Raw genomic sequence first — 20,846 nt, 5'->3', positions numbered from 1 at the left:
GTGGTCCAGAGCCTCGGCCTCAGTCTGAGGCAGGACTACTTCATCATCCGGAGAGTTTGGCTTGCGAACCACCTCTGTTACTCTGGGGGTAGAGGTAGCTAGAGGGAGCCAATGTCACACATGGGCAGAGTTTAATGGGATATTAAAGCAGGTTCAGAGTAGCCATGCAAAACACAGCAAAGGTCACCGTCACAATGACTGGAGGAGCAGGGGGACTGTGTGGAGGGGGAGAAGAGTGTGCGTGCATGTGCGTGCGTGAGCATATGTATATTGCGCGTGATGTTTATACCAGCAGAAACCACAAAGGGAAGAACAGGTGTGAAGGGCAAACAATTGTCTCAGGGTAACAGAATGCATTAGATGACACAGGACATTCCTCTAATGGAAACACACCTCACACCTAGCACCGACAGCAAAGTCCATTTGGTTCAAACAGCGTGGAAGAGATATTCTATTTTCCCACTTGTATCCCACTGCAGTGATTCCCAGACTGAAGCTATTTTGACACATTTACTCAAGTCCCCTCCCTCCCAACCCCCCTCTGTCTTTCCAACTCAAACAGCGATATCACACCAATTTGCCAGAGAGTGGCTATTTTCTGCCTTTGAAGCATTTTCCAGCATGCAAGTGTTTTGCCGTCCTGTTGCGACAGGCCTAAAATACAGGCTGACATCCTCTTCCCGACGCCGGAGCATATGCAGCGCGGCCGGCCCCGCCGAGAGCCCCTGTCGTGCCCCCGCGGAGACCCCGTAGAGCTGGCGCTGGGCTGCCGACGCCAGCATCATTGTGTTAAATGTAGAGCTGGCACGCTCACCAGGCCTCTGCTAGATAATACCCTGCCTCCTCACACTCACACCCACACACACCGAAACTCACTCACAGTTATGGATCTGTGCAAACGTACACACACATTTTCATCTGCCACACAAACCGGCACACATATCGACACAAAAACACACCCTCACAGACAGTTTCACCTCTATGCAGACCCGGACACACACACACACACACCCGCACGCAGTGAGGTCAGTGTAGGATGTGGGCGGGTGAGGTACTCCACAGTGACTGGGCGAAGATGACATTTCGTCCAGTCGAAGGTCAGTGACTGTGTCCTACCTTCTCCAGACCGGTCTCAAAGAGACACTCTTCACTGAAGCCAGCAGACATGAAGAGACTGTTAAATAATACATCTGTCTTAGGATGTGTACTGTGTAGTGTGGTCACTGCTGGTCAGGAAGCAGTATATACTGCAGCCAGGTGCAGTATGTAGGTGCTTCATGTTGACATACACATCTCATACATCACTTAGCAATAACCCATCATTCTAATACTAACTACAGAACAAACATGGACTTTTTAATAAATATTACTTTAATATTAGCACTGTATTGGCATTCTCATACAGTATTGGAAGTTACAGTTTTCATCTCTAGGCTGCTTAAAACAAGCCCCATGGAAGCACATTTTCAGAGATGAATAATATTAACATGATAATATGCATGATGAGCTACTCTAGAAATTTTAACAGCTTGGGGGGGGGGGGGGATTCTGCCCCCTTCTGTCTGCTCCGCTTCTCTCTCAACACGTCAGAATAACTGTAGGGAGAGGAAAAAAACTGCTATCTGACGACATAATTTCCAGTGACAACTGTGTTAATTTGTTACAATAGCAGAGAGAGGAGAGCATATGTTGGAGCCCGGGGCCACTTGTAGAGTGACGGAGGAGACAAAGGAGGCAGGGGAGGGAAAGGGGTTGGTGGGTGTGGGAGCGAGTTGGGGTCCAGGATTGGGGAGTTTGAGGGAGTGGGATGGGGGGAAGAGGCAGGGGGAGGAGGCACAGCTGGTAAGACTGCCAAGCTAAGCAGGAGTGGGTGCATCTGTGTTCTGGTCAGGTAACCCCCCTCCCCCCACCCACACACACACACACACACAACTCCCAATCTCTCCTGTGCCTTGTTGAGCCAACTCAGCCTTTTTTTGTGTCTTCTCCCCTTCTCTCCCCTTCTCCTCTATCTATCCTACCTCCCCCATCCCCCCCCCTCTGCCTCTGCAACCTCCCCCATCTCTTCCTCCCTCTATCCATCCCATCTCCCCCATACCCCTCTACCTCTCCTGCCTCCCCCATCTCCCTCTGCCTCATTGTGCCACTCCTATCTCCTTCTATCTCCATTTACTTCTACAAACATCCCCTTGGCTCTCTATAGTAATGTCAGTGCACATTCAGGCTGGGATGCCCCAAGCAGAGGCTTATGCTCCAAGGCAGCTGTGGAGGCTGAGGTTCTGAAGCTGAGACTGAGGCACCAGTAGAGGCTGAGAAAGACTTGGAGGCACCAGTAGAGGTTGAGAGAGTCAGAGCCCCTCATAGAGGCTAAGAGTAAATTGGAGGCACCAGTAGAGGCTGAGAGAGACTTGGAGGCACCAGTAGAGGCTGAGAGAGAGTTGGAGGCACCAGTAGAGGCTGAGAGAGAGTTGGAGGCACCAGTAGAGGCTCAGAGAGAGTTGGAGGCACCAGTAGAGGCTGACAGAGAGTTGGAGGCACCAGTAGAGGCTGAGAGAGAGTTGGAGGCACCAGTAGAGGCTCAGAGAGAGTTGGAGGCAGAGGCTGAAAGGCAGCGGCTGAAACAGCAGACTACGGCTACAGAGGGCAAAGTGGGCCGAGACGTTTCTGTCCATCTATCTATGACTGGACTAATCCAATGAGAGCACCACCAGTCAAACGACAGTGGACTCCTTTGTCTTGTAAAGTGAAGTTCTCCTGGGAGAGCCTCGGCTAGGCGCTAGTGTGTTGCCACTTCCATCTGTCCCTTTACAACGTGTATGATTATCAGTCGACCAGGCGCCTCACTCCCCTCAGAAGTGATAACTTTGGAGAGGCCGGGCTGCGAAAAAGGGAGTCTTATTGAAATGGAAATGCGAACGGCCAATTAAAATGTTTCATAGGGATTCATTAGCATGCCTAGCCCGTTTGCGAGCTTAAATAGCCACCAAATGACAGGAAATCAGATAGACGTAAATATCGTTTTCTGTCCTATATGCTGCGGCTGAAATAAAGCTTGCTTGACTGGAATGGACAGTGTGTCGCACGTTTAGACAGCTCTCGAAGTCTAGGCAGCAGGTTGAACTCTTCTCTCTGTACATGATGTGGATGAAACCTGAACTGTTCACTGAGACAAGGTTGAATGTGTGACATTCAAGAGAGGGCAACAGTAGAACTCATTATGAGGGTACGTCCAAAATCTGGATTTGCGACTCAATTTTAAAAACTGGTTGGAAACTTTTGCCCTTATGAACGACCCTAGTGTCTAAGTTGCTAGACCAAAGTCTTCTGGATTCTTGCCATAAGGGCTTTGTTTCATACTCATGTGCAACTCGGCTAAAGCTAATGAGTACATTTAGCTATAAAAACGCTGAGGCAACGCTTGTTGTGTATGTAAGTGTGTGTGTGTCTCTGTATGCGTGCATCTCATCTGTTTATTAAGGTCACTCATTTGAAGGGAGAGAGATTGAGGTTTTCGCTGAAAAACTAATTAGAGGCGCATCCTGGTTTTTGCATCCACCCCCCAGCCCCCAAACACTGCTCAGAGAGAGCCAGGGAGACAGTGTGTGTTTGTGTGTATCTCTGTGTGTGTGTGTGTGCGTGTGTGTGTGTGTGTGTGTGTGTGAGAGAGAGAGAGTGTGTATGTGTGTGTATGAAAGAGTGAGTGTGTGCCTTTGTGTGTCAGTGTGGGAGTGAGAGTATGTGCACAGGTGTGTCTATGCATGTGGGAGAGAAAGAGTGAAAGAGACAGAGACAGAGACAGAGACAGAGACGGAGACAGAGAGAGAGAGAGAGAGAGAGAGAGAGAGAGAGAGAGAGAGAGAGAGAGAGAGAGAGAGAGAGAGAGAGAGAGAGAGAGAGAGAGAGAGAGAGAGAGAGAGAGAGAGAGACAGGGGACCATTAACCGTGGGTGGTGGTAATGGCTCCTGTGTGTTTAATATCCTGCCTCCATCCATCCCTCCACCAGCAGGTGTCTTTCACACCTAACCCCCTCCCCCACCAACATCCCCCCCCCCACCCCCCCTTTCCACTCCATGCCTCCATGGCTCCCCCAGGAGAGGTTAGGCCAGACAGGGGAGCCTTCAACTCCACCAATCCCCCCCACCGCACCCCCTCACCCCCCCCCATCCAGATGGATGGAGGTTTCTCTGGCCAGGAGCCAGATAGCAGACAGGGCCAGGTGATGGACTTTTTAAAAAGGGCGAACAGCTGAGAAATAGTGGCCATACCAAGGCTAAGCTCTGGTCCCCTGGCATGGCTAGCCGTTAGCTTAGCCCCTCTCCAATCATCCTGCACTACACAGGCCGCATGCTAAACCAGCGCCGGTCGATGCTGGAAGTAGAGGACACTCGAGGCGTTCTCATACATCGATTGGTCGGCGAGGAATGGGTTGTTGAGTTTCGTTCTCTCAAACGATGTCCTGTTATGGAGTGCTCGACGGCGTTATGAAGTGCTCAGCTCCAAAGCAATTCTTTTCTAGATCGCTTTCATCCGTGAGGCTTTTGCCGGCCCCTGTTCCGATAACCCTTGCGAGCGATCGAATCGCAACAAAGGGGGTATCTTTCTGTTGTTGACTGTGCTGTTAACGAGTCAGTGGGTCATCTTTCTGGATGAACGCCGTATTTACTGGATGAACGCCGTATTTAGACCAGTGAAATGTCAGCCGCCGCAGATCCGCTTGTGATTGTTTGTCTCTGCTTCACCCCCTGCCTGGAGGGGACAGGGGGCACTGGAACTCCTCTTCCCTCCCCTTTCCTCCTCTTCCCTCCTCTTCCCTCCCCTTCCCTCCTCTCCTTTCCCCTTTCCTCCACTCCTGTTCTCTTCTTTCCACTTCCCTTCTACACCCCCTGCCCCTTGCCCTGCCCCCACCCCTCCTCACACACATACACAGGCAACGGGGTGCCCAGGCAGGCTGGCACCGGGACCCAGGGCCCCCCGAGATGCCAAGCTGGCTGTGCCTGCTGTCAGATCTGCCCCTGCTGGCAACCTGTGCCCTCTGCACCTCAGCACGGCCCCGCTTCCTGTCTGATATCCTGTCTCTGAGTCACCGTCGATCCGCCTCCCCCCTCCCCACGCCTAGCACGGCGCGCCGGTCACCCGAGAACGATCTCAAGGGAGCTGCTGATTCACACGTGCACATCACACCATGCGTCATTCTTTTTCTGTTTGATATTTTTATATTTACTGGCTATAGGGCTGAAATAGAGGAAAGAAAAGATGACGGATCTGTGTAATGGGTGGTGCTGATGTAGAGCAGGAACGACAGGGGGATGTTCTCCATTGGAGGAGCAGGTTCTCCAAACACAAGTTTGGAAGTCTGTATGGAAAACTCTAAAATGTTAATTCTTGCCTTTGACTCCATGGAAACGTGCTAAATGCTAATACCTCCCCTGCATTGTATGGAAACATGCTAAATTCGAATGATTGCCCTTGCACAAGACAGCAGGGACAGTCTGAAGACATGCTTACCCTGCGAAAGTTCAACTTACGAAAAACACATAAACACAGACGCAGGCCTGCAATACCCTTTCCAGACACACACACCTCTCCCCCTCTTCCCCACAGTGACTAGTGTACCTAGCTGCCAGTGGAACCGTACAGTATTTGGAGCATTTTCTGAGAGCTGCAGATAGTCCAAACACTGTGTTTGAAGTGTGTAGGGATTTATTGTGTGTAGATGTCCTGGGAGCAGAAAGCTGAGCTGAAGGGCGCATTTTCCACGCTGGCAACAACCACCATGCAGGGGACACTTTGGGAAAGTGAGACCTCCATGGAATATGCAGCCCAATTCCCAGAGGATGTCCATCAAACAACAGGATATCTCCTTACTGTACTTAATGGAATGTGTGTGCCTGTATGCGTGTGGCTTAATACTAATAAAAAATACATGCAAACGTGTTCTGATGAGATGTCATTCCAAAGCAGAGATAGCTGATGATTGACATGGATCTGGGAGGATAATGAAGTGGGACTTAGCAGTCGAGAGCTTCACACGCACAGAAGCGGCGCGTTTAGGGGACACACGCCTGCGCGTGCACGCACACTCACGCGTGCGCACACACACCACATCTATGTGTCGGCGACAGTGCGCTCTGGTCTGGAACCAGCGGGGGGATTCTATTAATGATGTTCATTAATCACTGGGAGTAATTCACTGCAGTCAGGTACTCCAGCATGAACGTGTAGGTCTCGATGTCTAACGTATATTTGACCAATTTGGAGGGTAGGGGGTGGTTGGGGTGGGGGTGGGGGTGCTGTGAAAAGGCATGGAGGAGGAGGGAGGAGGGTGGAGGGGGGAGGGGGGTGGTTCCTTTATCTGTGATTCATGCCCGGGGGATATCAAACGAGGAGAGGGAACGCCCGTTGCTACAGAGGTGAACGAAGAGAACGAACTCTCTGACAAAGGCTCTGTCAGGACGGCCTTCAGCTCTCTGGATGTGATGCAGTCCCACCATGGGCTGGCGATCGTCCGTCTGTTACATTGCATGCATGTACAGTTATGGGCATCACACGAACATGGTCATGTGTCTGACACCTACAGGGGTGATTACTGTAAGTGTGTGTACATGCAGCATGTGTGTGTGTGTGTGTGTGTGTGTGGAACTGTTGGAGAGAAAGAGACAGACAGCTAGAGCTGGAGAGAGAGAGAGAGAGAGAGAGAGAGAGGAGAGAAGAGAGAGAGAGAGAGAGAGAGAGAGAGAGAGAGAGAGAGAGCACGCGAGAGAGAGGAGCACGCGAGAGAGAGAGAGAGAGAGAGAGAGAGAGAGAGAGAGAGGAGAGAGAGAGAGAGAGAGAGAGAGCGAGAGAGAGAGAGAGAGAGAGAGAGAGAGAGAGAGAGAGAGGAGAGAGAGGTAGAGTGACAGACAGACAGCAAGAACGGATGCCACGTTTCCTTTTTACCCAGACGGCCGTCTCTCTTAGCTGTAATTGCAGTTTTTAGTTGGGAGCAGCACTGATGCAAAGCTGATGGATGCTTGTTGTCAAGACGTGATTAAGTACACACAGTAGACCACACATACTGGGATCTTCTCACTCTCATTACTCTCAGCAAGCCAAGACTTCTTCATCTTAATAGAAATTTTATTCTGTTACAGCGAAACACAATGATAGGGGTGACCCATAACTCCTAACAGGGTGTCAGCAACAGTTGTATTATTCCAAAATCAATGCAGAAACAGTAGGGGATATTGATTGGGAGTGTGGCCTGTTAAGACAAGGCCAAACAAATCTGGAAGGCTTCTTAAAATAAATACTATTTTAATGTGTTTATTTGATCAGGTTATTTGTTTTGGTTGAACTGTTTCCTATCAACTGTCTTGATAATAAACCATCTTATGGCGCTACATGGGTTTTCTCCATATCTGTTTACACAGAAAATTCTCAAGCACGTCCCAAACTAAGTTTGTGTCCACTATAGGTCATGGGTCTACTAATAGTTCACCTGCCTGTCAAGTAGGTGGTGGCACTTCTGATTATCTGGCCTTCAACCATTTCAAATGGTCTTGTTATTAAAACACTGGGATTTATTTTACCATCTTTTCTTATGTAAAAGGTTTTTTTTTTTACGTTAATGCTTCGGAAAGTCATTGTAAAGCCCCAAATTCACCTTGTGTGGTGGTTTCTCTGACTGTATCACCTGTCTCCATTCAGCTGAGTGGATGTTTGTCAATTATTTGCACTGTTTAATTCTACAACTGAACTGATGCCACAGAGAGAGAGAGAGAGAGAGAGAGAGAGATGAGAGAGAGAGAGAGAGATGAGAGAGAGAGAGAGAGAGAGCGAGAGCTGATGCGAGAGAGAGAGAAAGAGAAAGAGAAAAAGAGAGAGAAGGCAAGGAAAGACTGGGACAGCAGTACACTTCACACCTGAGGTCCAATGACAACTTCATGTGGTGCCGCACTAAACCATTCTTGTTTTTTCAAGACGCCACGTGCCTACCACATTCTGCATGCAGATGTGTGTTCTCCTAGACGGTTTCTGTCTGAGGAGAACCACCCAGTGTTAATGTTGGTGTTGAGTCTGTTTGATAAATGAGGCCTCAACAAACTGTCCCCAGGGCCTACCCACCTGCTGGAGATTAAAATAGACACACACACACACACGCAAAATGACAACAGACACCGTCTACAGCATCCAGTTATGATAATGTTGTCTACCGCACGGCTGTCAAAGTCATCTACGTGTCTCCTTTGCCTAAACGAGACGACACGTATCACGGTTGTTTGAGGCGTGATTTATAGTCATGAGCGATAATGGTGAATGCCTGACTTGGCAAGGATATTGTAGATTGCTTCCAAGACTTTTCTCAGATTGAAATTGATTCCCTATGATAGCAATATGTGTAAATCGATTACATGTTGATTCAGGTTAAATTGTGTGTTTCGTCAATGTGTTGCGGCGCTGCTCACTAAGGGCTGGCACGCTGAACAGACGGACTGATGACGGACTGACGGCCGGGGTAGAGGGACAGACGGACAAACCGGCCTTCTAATCACTCTCCAGCTTCTGTCTGACGCCGAACAGGCGTGTTTGAAGTCGTCATTTGAGACGCTATCGTTAAGTATTGTCGGCCGTTCGCTGTCTGCTTTTTTCTCACTTGGTCAAGACAGCCATTCTTTAATCTCCCATTTTTCTGACACCCAGCGAGGAAGAAAGAGAGACGTTTTTTTCTTTACAGAAGATGAGATCCCTTAGCAAGAGTTAGATTTGATACCTCATTGATTCTCTTTGCTATGGCTGCTGATACAATCGTCATTAACCGAGATGTTATATTATTAAAGATTTCAGATCTTTAATTTGTTCAACAAAGATGTTTGAACATTATATGAGGATACATAATTAAAATGACCCTCAGAGACCACCCCCTCGACACACACACACACATACACTCACACACACACCATTTCCATAAAGTCACTTAATAAATCAGATCAAAGAGGTTCAGACAGAGCCTGCTTCCTTCTAACCAGACAGAGACGAGGAAAAACCAGAGACACGATTGGCCCAATGGAAATGTTGAATCATTGGCCAGTCATCGACCAATGTGCAGCTGCTGTTGTTGTTGCTGATGTTGTTTTCCCTGAGGTAAGTTCAATTGTCTTCTGACTGAGGTGCTGAGGATCTGTCTGTCACCTCTGCTTTGGACTGGAGAGACGTAGATCCTGTACGCAGCCACCTGCAGTGTGAGTGGGTGAGTCATCCCACAGAGCAGATCTGACGAACGGCCTCTCTAGCTTGTCTATCTCTACGTCTGTCCCCTGCGGGGTAGCCGGCTGGTTGGTTCTGAAGATATAATAATGTGCTGCGGCTGTCAAAATGAGAGAAGCAAAGAGTGTGTGTGTATGTGAATGTGTGTCCATACGTGTGTGTGTGTCTGTATGTACGTAAGTATGTATGGGTGTGTGTGTGTCTGTTCTATGTATGTGTTCATGCAATCATGTGAAGGTGGTGAGCACTTTGCCAGAACGACATAATCGTCAGTGACTTTGGTTGAAATATCCTTTTGAAACCTTGACCATTATCACATGATTCAATTTCACACCAGCGCAGTCTGCTGACGGTAGTAATTGCCATGCCGGGGATAAGCCAGGCGTTCGCTCTTGTGTGTGGTGACCCAAGAACACACCCTTCCGAAAGAGAGAGAGAAGAAAGGAGGAGAGAGGTGTGTGTGTGGGAGACAGAGATAGACGAGAGAGAGAGAGAGAGAGAGAGAGAGAGACAGAGGAGAGAGAGAGAGAGAGAGAGAGAGAGAGAGAAGAGAGAGAGAGAGAGAGGAGGAGAGAGAGAGAGAGAGGACCCACAATCGCACCCCGAAGAGGGAGAAGCAGAGATTTGGCGGAAAAGAACCGGTGAAGGAAAGGCAGAGTTCAGGAATTCACTCATGACTCAGAAGGTGCTTATGTAAAATGACTATGTGTGTGTATCCTCACAACACCTTTCATGGCGATCACTTTACTGTAGCAACAAAACCTTGCGCCACTGTAATAGTCTAAAAAAGGTCTGTAAAAGTCTCTAGTACCATTAGACGGGTGCCCACTTTAGGCCTAAAAGCCTGATCCATTGATGCAGTAGGTTCTGAACCACCTCTACCGCTGCACTCGCAGCTCTGCCCTGAGTTGTGCCATTGGGATTCAGTCCACAGTCCACTCTGTTGTCTTGTCTTCCATCAGATAGTACTGCGTAGAACCATGCCTCTGGAATTGAACAGGATGCCAAACACGCCCTCTCGCCGGATGCCGGATTTTCAAAGGAAGCTGTTGAGTAGTCGTGAGGCAGCAAAACCACAAAGTTGACGCGCCTCGTCTCTCTCTCTCTCTCTCTCTCTCTCTCTCCTCTCTCTCTCTCTCTCTCTCACTCTCTCTCTCTCTCCTCTCTCTCTCTCTCTCTCTCTCTCTCTCTCTCGCCTTTCATAGCTGGATTGCAGTCGTTTGAAGACATCAAAAACGGTTGAGTTGTTCCTGGAGAGACAGACACACAAGAGCTCTGGCAGAAATAGTTTCCTCTTCCTCCCTCTTTTCCCTCTCTCTTTTTCTTTCTCTATCTCTCGATCTTTCTTTTCTTTCTCTCTCTCTCTGTCTGTCTCTCTCCCCTCTTGGAAGCAGAGGCGGAGGAAAACGAGTAAAACTGTGAAAGATAAAGGCCTTGCGGATCTCAGCGCTCAGCCTGGCTGCTGCTGTCAGGGAACACAATGGTGAGTCTCCTTCTGAACACTGTTGCAGGGTTGGAAATACGGGCAGCTGGAGCAGAGGTGGGGATGGGCTGTATCTGCGGCTGTGCAGGGGCCAGGGGCTGAGGCAGAGGCAGAGGCTGGAGTTAGTGCTGGGGCTGAGGCAGAGGCAGAGGCTGAGGTAGAGGCCGGAGTTAGTGCTGGGGCTGAGGCTGGGGCTGAGGCAGAGGCAGAGGCTGAGGTAGAGGCCGGAGATAGTGCTGGGGCTGAGGCTGGGGCTGAGGCTGAGGTAGAGGCTGGAGTTAGTGCTGGGGCTGAGGCAGAGGCAGAGGCTGAGGTAGAGGCCGGAGTTAGTGCTGGGGGCTGAGGCTGGGGCTGAGGCTGAGGTAGAGGCAGGGGACCATTCAAATCCACAAACACGGGACTACAACACAGTGGTCCCACATCTATTCTTTCCAAACCATTCATTTGAATTCCATCTCAGCCGCCATCAGACAGAGAAGCAGTCTCTGACAGACACACAGCTACCCAGGTCACCAAACCCCCTCCTCTCCCCGAGAACACAGCACACGCGTGCACATCCGTCACGCGTGCACGTCCGTGGATCCGGATCACGGCCACAGATCCTGCTGACACGTGCGCTTCACACAAGCCGCCAGCGCCCGTCTGCGGCGCGGCGCTGCTCCGTCATTAAATGTTCATTCTTACATGGTCTAATTCAATTATTCAATAACAATTATATAACTAATTCAATCATTATGCTTGAAGTGGCATTGCAATCAGTTAACACTTGGAGCATCTGGATGTGAGCTTGTGCTACAGTGGTTTACAAGCAGAGTCAGTGAGCCAGTATTGAGCTGCTGTTTGTGGGGGTGCATGGTGCCTTTTCAACAGGATGTTACATCTCTCTCACTTGGGACCACTGGAGGATCAGCATATCCAGCGTTCATGCACACGCACACACACACAAACACACACATATGGTAGTAGACAAGTGTGTGCACTCTCCCACTCATATACAGAGACTGCAGACTCACAGACTCAAACACCCCACACACACACACTTATACACACATGCTTCTACAGACACACTCAGATGCACCGTAGACTAGCAAAACTCACTCACTCACACTCGCATACACACACACACAGGCTCCGCCAACAATCTCACCACAAAATCACACACACACACACCCACACATTCTAGCTGTCCACATCCCTGCACTCACACAAAATGCATACACACAGACTCATACACATTCCAGCCCTCCCCCATTCGACACGCACATACACACACACAAACACACACACAGATGGAGACCTCCCCTTGGGTGTGGGCCAGGGCCAGGAGCTGCCTCTGTCTCCATTGTCACCGCTGGGCTGCTGGAGGATAATACTGGACTAGACGAACAATACACCCCTCTCACACAATACTCCACCAACAATAGTCCTTTAGCTCAGCTGGCGTACTGGGACACACAGGAGCCGGTCAGTCAGAGGCAGAGGACAAAGCATGGACCAGCTCAGGTGAGGACAGCCTAGAGGCTGGAGGATGGATGGGGAAGGCTGGAGGCTAGAAACTGGAGGCTGGAGGAGGTAGACTGAAAGCTGGAGACGGGGAGGCCGTAGGCTAGAGACTGGAGGTTAGAGGGTGGAGGTTGGAGACAGGAGGCTGAAGACTGGAGGCTGGAAGTTAGCGACTGGAGGCCGGAGGGTGGAGGCTGGAGACTGGAGGCTGGATGATGGAGGCTAGAGACTGGAGGTTGGAGGTTAGAGGCCTGAGAACACCAGACAAAACAGCGGCATAAATACAGCGTACCATTGTCGCCCATATCCATCTCTATCTAACACCTAGCAGAGGATGAATGGGGAGCGAGTGATGGATGCATTACATAATCAGGGAGGATCATTACTCGTTTCTCAGCTTCCCTCAGCTAATAGCTGGTGGTCTTGTACAAAGTGGAAAGCACCACTGTCTGTAGTGAGTTCTCCGGTACCAGTAGAACAGTAGGCCTCACCGGAGCTATGTCTGGTCTTATGAAGGGCATAGTCATCACCAAACCACCTCTGCCACTGTACCCCTTACACTCAATATCCCCTCACCCCCCATACCCCACCACCCCATACTGGACCTGGCCAGAAGTACCTTGATCTAAACTCCAATTAAAGGAAAGCCAGATGGCTACACATGTTACTACTTACTCACCCAATCATGTTTCTTGGTGGCAGTGACCGTGGCGACACGCAGATGCCAACTGTTAGCCAACCAGCTGTCATTGTGGCTACACGATGTGTGGGTGTGTGTGTGTTCTGACTGGTTCAGGAAGAGGACCGATATTGGGGTTCTTTCATACGGATAGCTTTGTTCCCTGGTAGACAGGATGTCGCCTAGTCTCTGCTGGCGTTAGAATCGGGTCTTTCTTTTTATTACACATCTGTGGTTTCCCACAACATCTCAACTCCTGAGGTGGCTTTCATCATGTGCTGTGGTTTCCCTCAAGCGTGAAGCTGCTCCGAGTCAGCAGGCAGAGACAGTTGGCAGACCCAGAGATAGAGATAGAGGGAGAGAGAGAGAGAGAGAAGAGAGAGAGAGAGAGAGAGAGAGAGAGAGAGAGAGAGAGAGAGAGAGAGAGAGAGAGAGAGAGAGAGAGAGAGAAAATGGTAGAGAATGAATTGGCGGACAAAGAAAAAGAAAAAGACAGAAAGACAGAAAGAGAGCGAGAAAGACACAGAAAGAGAGAGAGGGTGAGAGGAGAGAGAGAGAGAGAGAGAGAGAGGAGAGAGAGAGAGAGAGAGAGAGAGAGAGGAGAGAGAGGAGAGGTTGTGTAGCTAAGCTGTGGGCGCTCGCCCATCCCTTCAACCTGCCCACCTCCTCGTCCACATTAGTCATCAGTCTCTGGGCGTAATCCAGATGGATCCCCCTGTCTCTCTCTGTCTCTCTCCGCCTCCATCCTTCATTAATCTCCCTGTGCCCTGGACCTCCCTGGCTGGACAAGCTGACTCCACGCTGACTAGCTCCACACTCCCCTCCACAGCGTTGACCCCCTGGCCTGGTCCACCCAGCCTGGCCTGCCCTTGGTTGGTTCTATCTTTGGCTCAACACCATGCTCTCCACAGTCACCCTATGCCCCAGGCTTTGTGTTGCTTGCCTGGGTCAACACTCCAGTCTGGGTCTCTCTCTGCCTGCCCAGTTTCTATGGTCCTCTGACGATATCATATATAGCTGCAGTGTGTGTGGATATTCACTATGTCAATGACACATGCGTCTAAGAAGGTATGCACAAAAAACACACACATACAGACCCACACTGAAACATGCATGCACACACGCGTGCACACAGTCTCATCTCAGACAACTGTTGCTCCACCCTTGTCCTAGTCAGAAAGCCACTTTCAATCTCTTCTCTCCACAGCCCAGCCATTCTCCACCCTCCCCCTCCACCCTGCCTCTGCCTCTCCACCCCCCAACCCTTCTCCATCCTTCAACCTCCACTCTCCCCCTCCCTCCTCCACCCCCCAACCCTTCTCCATCCTTCGACCTCCACTCTCCCCCTCCCTCTCCACCCCCCAACCCTTCTCCACCCTCCTCCTCCCCCTCCCTCTCAATCCTAACCGTTCTCTAACCTCCCCCTGTCCTCTCCACTCCCCAACCCTTCTCCACGTTCCCCCTCTCCTATCCACCCCTCACACACTCAAGGACATCCCGTACTCCCTCTATATGCGATCAGAGATGTGTTTGCATAGTTAGCATTTCTCCTACCTCTCTCTCTCTATCCATCTCTCTGCTCCTTCTGTAATCCTCTCTACTTCTTAGAGCAGAAAAATGCCTTCTGGATTGGGGAACACTTCACATACATATGCGCAGTAAGTGTCCTCTCCATTAATTGGATCTATAATTATGTATTTCCAGCAAAGTCTCCATTAATTGGATCTATAATTATGTATTTCCAGCAAAGTCGTTTAGTGAGGAAAAAGTGAATTAAGAGAGAAAGCTAAACATTCCCAGAGTTCTGGTTGAGCTGAGTTCAGAGAAAGAGAGAGAGAGAGAGAGAGAGAGAGGGGGGGGGGGGAGAGAGACAGAGAGAGAGAGAGAGAGAGAGAGAGAGACAGAGACAGAGGGAGGGAGGGAGGGAGGGAGGGAGGGAGGGAGGGAGGGAGGGAGGGAGGGAGGGAGGGAGGGAGGGAGGGAGGGAGGGAGGGAGGGAGGGAGGGAGAGCATGAGAAGCAATTGGGGAGTGGAGCGTGTGCTTGTGTGTGTACGTTTGTGTGCTTTTGTGTGCGTCTCAAAAGGAGAAACAGATAGAGGGAGAGAGAGAGAGAGAGAGAGAGAGAGAGAGAGAGAGGGAGTGATGGAGGGAGGAATGGAGAGAAAAGGTGCCAGACATTGTTGATTCCTGTAGGGGCCGTGTGAGAACCTGCAGCATAATTGCCGTGTCCTCTCTTGCGTGAGCATCAGATGCCACTGAGCCCGAGACAGAGAAGAAACATGATTAAAAGATAAACTCTCTCAGGGAGCTCTTCCAAATTCACTTCAATTAGAACCCAGGATTGCCAACAAGCCCATCTTGGCCAAAATGTCCTTTCTTTTAACTTCCTCCCTCCGACAAGATCAACTGCCAAGGATAACGGGCATCAAAGCCTCGAAAACTCCTCACCAGCTCGCTCGTTTGCGCGAGGTATTTTTACCCTTCATTTGATGGAAACCAAAAATAATCGCCATGAATATGGAACTCGGTATGGTAATATCCACATGACGGAAATCATCTCACTCATCTTGAATTCACAAAAACAAATGGCACATCATCACTCAAATACAGTCTGGCACGTCCACCTCACCCATCCCAAACTCTGCTTTGTATCGGTTTCTGCACATTAAAGCATAGTCACTGCCCAAGGTTACAGAGACTAGTTAGACCAAAACATTGAGAGTAGAGAGAATTGGGAAAGAAAGATGTTCTCTCTCATTCTTTATTTCTCTCTCTCTTTCTTTTCTCTCTCCTCTTTCCCTTTTTTTCTTTCTCTGTCTCTACTTCTCCCATTGCCGCGCTCTCTTTTTCTCTGACTCTCTTATTCTTATTCTCCCTCTTTCTCTGTCTCTGTCTCTCTCTCGTCCACTTTGCCTCTCTTCTTCCTAATTCCTAATTCAAGTTCACGCAGTCAGGAGATTCGGGCAGCTCCAGAACAATTAACTTCTGAGTTGGAGACACACCGTGGAGTCATGGAGACAGGATCTTAATAAAGCATAAGTATTTCCCTGATGTGAGGCCCAGCTCATTTTGATACAACCCTCCCCCCACCCCCACCTCAAAAACCTGACATTTATTTTACGCGTGCGCCACATTCCAATCTTTGCCGTCTTAATTCAGTGCTCAATCAATTTGTCAGATTCTCCTCTGGCCAGGAGCGTCTAGGAGACAGTGGAGATGACTGTAACTACGGGGGAGTTGCCAGCGAGAGGACTTACAAAACTCTCTCTTCCTCCCTTGCTGTCCTCCCTCTTCCTGCTGCTCTGGATCAATGTGTCCATCGGTCTGACACACACACACACACACACAAACTCTCTCTTTCTCCATCCTCACTCCCTGCATGTGTGTAGTGGTAGTGTGTGTGTTGTGTGTGCAGTGTGAGGGCAGAGTGAGACAGAGAGATAAAGAAAAAGTGTGTCTGTGTGAATCTCTGTGTATGTGTATGCGTGTGTGTGTGTGTGTGTGTGTATGCGTGTGTGTGTGTGTGTGTGTGTGTGTGTGTGTGTGTGTGTGTGTGTGTGTGTGTGTGTGTGTGTGTGCGTGTGCGTGTGCGTGTGTGTGTGTGTGTGTGTGTGTGGGTGCGCATGTGTGTGTCGACCAGAACACAAAGCAGTTCTCTGGAACAACGATTCTTTTAACAAAGCTTCTCTTCTGACACCCCAGAGCTCCTTAACCCTGCCTTCAGATCCCTATAGATCTGCACTAACAACCAGGAGTCAGAGCGTCGTGTAGAGAGAGAGTCACAGTCACAGAATCAGAAACAGGGTTAGTGATCTGGAGTCAGAGATAAACATTTGTAAGAGAGAGTCTGATTCAAGGGATATGAGAGAGCCAGAAAAGCAGAGTCAGTGAGTCAGAGAATCAGATCAAATGAGTCCCTGAGTCAAAGACAGCACCAGTCAGTCCTGGTTGGCTCGGTAGCATGGCTTTCCTTCTCAACTAAACAAACGAATCAATAGAAACAACACACAGCAGGCTTGCACCACAAACCCCTGCACTTCAGCGTCCTCAGAATGGTAAATATTTGATTAGAGGTGTCTCCCTGCGACAGGAGAAACAATTAACTGATAATGCCTCAGCCAACATCATTACAGGTTGTGTGAGTCCTTACCCATAGAGGCCTGTAGATAAAACATGTTGCGAAGGCCACAATAACACACTGTGGTTATAATTGGAAATTAACCTGTTTTTTTTTCTCTCTTTCCATTTTCCGTTCTCATTAGAAATGTTGTGAGCGAGCCTGTGTGGGATGCCTCAACAATTGCTTTTCAACTGCTGCACATTGAGAGGGAGAGCAACAGGAAATATCAATACCATCACTCTCCCCAGCAATAAAGCCTTTTCCCATTACTGTAAAGCATTAAGAGACAGGAGCGTAGGAGGCCTCCCAGCCCTGAGTCTCTCAGGAGAGATGTGTGTGAGGCTTCACCTGACACTGACAAAATACAAGTCCTGGGAAATGTATCTGAATAAGAGCGAATAATAATAAATGTATAAGAGCGTCTGCTAAATGACCAAATGTAAATCTGAAAATGATGTGAAGCACACACAACACACACACTCACAGACACACACAGACAGTGTTTCTTCATCTCGTCACACACACTAACTGTATCGAATGTTTTCTTTCTGTGAGGGTATGTGTAGCTTTCCACCCCAACTCTCCTTACATCCTCATTTGGATGCCTTCCCAAAAAATTCCCCCTCCCTCCCTCCCTCCCTCTCTCCCTCCCCCTCCCCTCCCCCAGCTCCCTACTCCACCCTCATCAAGTGAGGGATGGCGTAGCTCAGGCTTGACTCAGCAGAATCCCCACTGGGTCCTCAGTACAGATGCTGATTCTACAGCAGAGCAGCAATGAGCAGCGCGGGTCAGAAAAGTTGCTGCTTGCATGCTCTGCTCCGCTCCACACCTCACTCACACACTCACTCACACAGTCACTCACATACTCACACACTCACTCACACAGTCACTCACATACTCACACACTCACTCACTCACACATTCATACACTCACTCACTCACTCACTCACACACTCACTCAGTCACATACTCACACACTCATTCACACACTCACTCACTCACACACTCATTCACAAACTCACTCACTCACACACTCACTCACACACACACTCATTCACTCACTCACACACTCACTCACATACACACACACTCACTCCCTCACTCACTCACACACTCACTCACATACTCACACACTCACTCACATACTCACACACTCACTCACACACTCACATACTCACACACTCACTCACATACTCACACACTCACACACTCACTCACTCACACACTCACACACTCACACACTCACTCACTCACACACTCACTCACACACTCACACTCATTACGTAATTGACGCCAAATCTGCACGGCTCTCACTCCTGACCTGTCGCCCAATTGGTTTATCTCCTCATGAGCTGCAGCCATCCATCCTTGACGGGATTGAGCCAAACCTCCTGCAGCTCACAGGTGAGGGAGCAATGACCCAAAGAGAGACTGCAAACTGGGAAGCCGAGCAGGGAAGAAGGAGACATGAGGACATGATGTAGAAGAAAAGAAATGAAAGGAGAGGCAATGAGTACAAGAAAAGAGTGGGGAGTGAAAGAGAAAGGAAGAGAGTGAAAGAGGAAAATAGGAAAAGCGAGTGAAATAGGAAAGACAACGTCTGGACAGCTAGAGAGGCTTCTAGCATCCTCTGATCTTCTGTCTGGGGTTGGGCGGTGTGATTGAGAGGGAGGCTGCCGTACAAGGCCTGATCTCTCCGTCTTGTACCCTCTCCCCACCCCAAACACTCCCCAGCATAGGCAGCTGAATGCGTACACACCAAATCCACAAGCACCTACATGCATTCACACATACAGGCAAGCACACAGACACTCATCCTCCCCTATTTACACAAACCCAAGGGGACTCACACACGGACACACACACACAAACCCCAGTGTGGCCCCTGGACCCCCACTGAGCCCCCCCAGCCTCACAAGGCCCCAGATGCTGCTGGGGGAAATGTGATTTATGCAAAATTAGGCATGCACATAATAACCAGGGGACATGGCTTATTTATCACATGAGCTAGCTTAGCTTAGCTCAGTCGGCCCTTGTTCTGCCGCTTTGGGGCCCCTGTGTGTGGGACAAAGGAAACTCAAACAGACCTATATATGTTAAATATTGAGCTTGGGGTTGGCTTGTTTTATATGTCACTGTCAGGTGAAACGAAACCAGCGCACCTGTCTCTACCACACCTCTGGAAAGCTGCTTACTCAGCATGCAAGACAAGCTAAATCAAGCTCTCCACAAAATGTGTGAAACATAGTTCCCCGCCTTGGTCAGGACTGAGCAGAATGAAATAGGCAGAAGAAGGAAAAAAACAGTCAGCGATATTCCCAGTGATATCAAATTTCGAAAGCACATGACCTAGAAACACCTGCTGTAAATGAGACTGATGTGGAGCTTTTCTTTGCCTCTCCTCCATCCTTCCCTCTCTCCATCCCCTGGTGTCAGCCTTCCATAATTCACCTAGACCTCCAATGCTTGAGTTAACTGATTCAAAGATGCGACTGACACACCATATTCAGACTGGCAAGGGTGTTTGAAACCATTGTTGAATGTTTTGAAAATGTTCCAGTGCGCCTCTGTTGCACGAGCCCAGCCATGCAGCAGGTTGGGATTCAGCACTCAACATTCCCACCTGCTGGACACACTGGGAATCTCAACCTCACACATCGTCAAAACCAATGTCATGTCATAGTAAAGAAACGTTAATGACGATAACGTAGTTGTGTTTCTGTCAATGTAGGTTACACTGATCAAATCCATCTTTAAAGAGTAAAGGGAGTAGTTTCCTGAAGGAAATAGGAAATATCTGCCTCTTCAGATGTGCTCTTTAGTGCTCTTTAGTGTGCCATTTAAAAAAATATATACTGTATCTGGCAAACATTTGCACTGTCATAGGCTTTGATGCTATCTCTCTCTCTCATGCTATCTTTCTCACACACACACAAACTTTTCATTAATCAGATTCTGGTCAAGCAAGTATATTTCTTCCTTAATCTGCTGCCTACGTCAATGGAGCTGTGGCAGGCTCGTTCACAGACTAAACTGCCTTCACTCAGGTGAGGATGAGGAAAAGGAGGAGAGAGAGAATGAGGGGGTTTAGGGAAGGGAGGGAAGAGATGGAGATGAAGAGGGTGGGTTGAAGGAGGAGAGGGAGGAAAATGAGTAAGAAGGGGCAGAGGGGAGTCCTGCAGAGAGTGTGTGTTTGTGTGTGCACTTGTGTGTGCTTGCGTGTCTTAGCTGCCACCCTGCAGTTTCTGCAGCCTCACAGTCAGCACTCCCGTTTTTACGCTGAAATACCACTTTAGCCAAAAGAAAACGCACACACACACACTCCTGTAAGTTAGTATGCACACTCCTGTAAGACAATACACATGCACACTCCTATAAGACAACACACACACACACTCCTGTGAGACAACACACACTCCTGTAAAACAACACGCACTCCGAGGCAGGAAACATTTCCAATTGTTCTGCAAGAAAACATATGAAAATATTCAGCTGTTCTGTAGAAAGTGGCACAGCCCCTGCCTTTAAACATTGATTCTCTCTAGTGAGTCTGTCTTTGGGAATAGAGACGCAAAGTTCCCCACTTTACTGAGCCAATGGCATAATCCCAGCTATGACTTTATTAACTACTTCAAACAGACGCCGTCCTCCCTCTCCGCTCCTCCCCTCCCCCTTCCTCCCCCTCCCCTCTGGTGTCCAGCCAGACTGCGAGCGAGCGAGTGAGCGAGGAGAGGGGTAGGGAGTGAGAGACTACTGGAGGCTGATTACGAAGAGAGCAAAGAAAACTGAAACGGACGCTCTTGGACTAATCTAGCAC

This window comes from Osmerus mordax, chromosome 6 (genome assembly GCF_038355195.1).
Source record: "Osmerus mordax isolate fOsmMor3 chromosome 6, fOsmMor3.pri, whole genome shotgun sequence".
NCBI classification, from domain to species: domain Eukaryota; kingdom Metazoa; phylum Chordata; class Actinopteri; order Osmeriformes; family Osmeridae; genus Osmerus; species Osmerus mordax.
Note: the sequence above shows the minus strand (reverse complement) of the source record.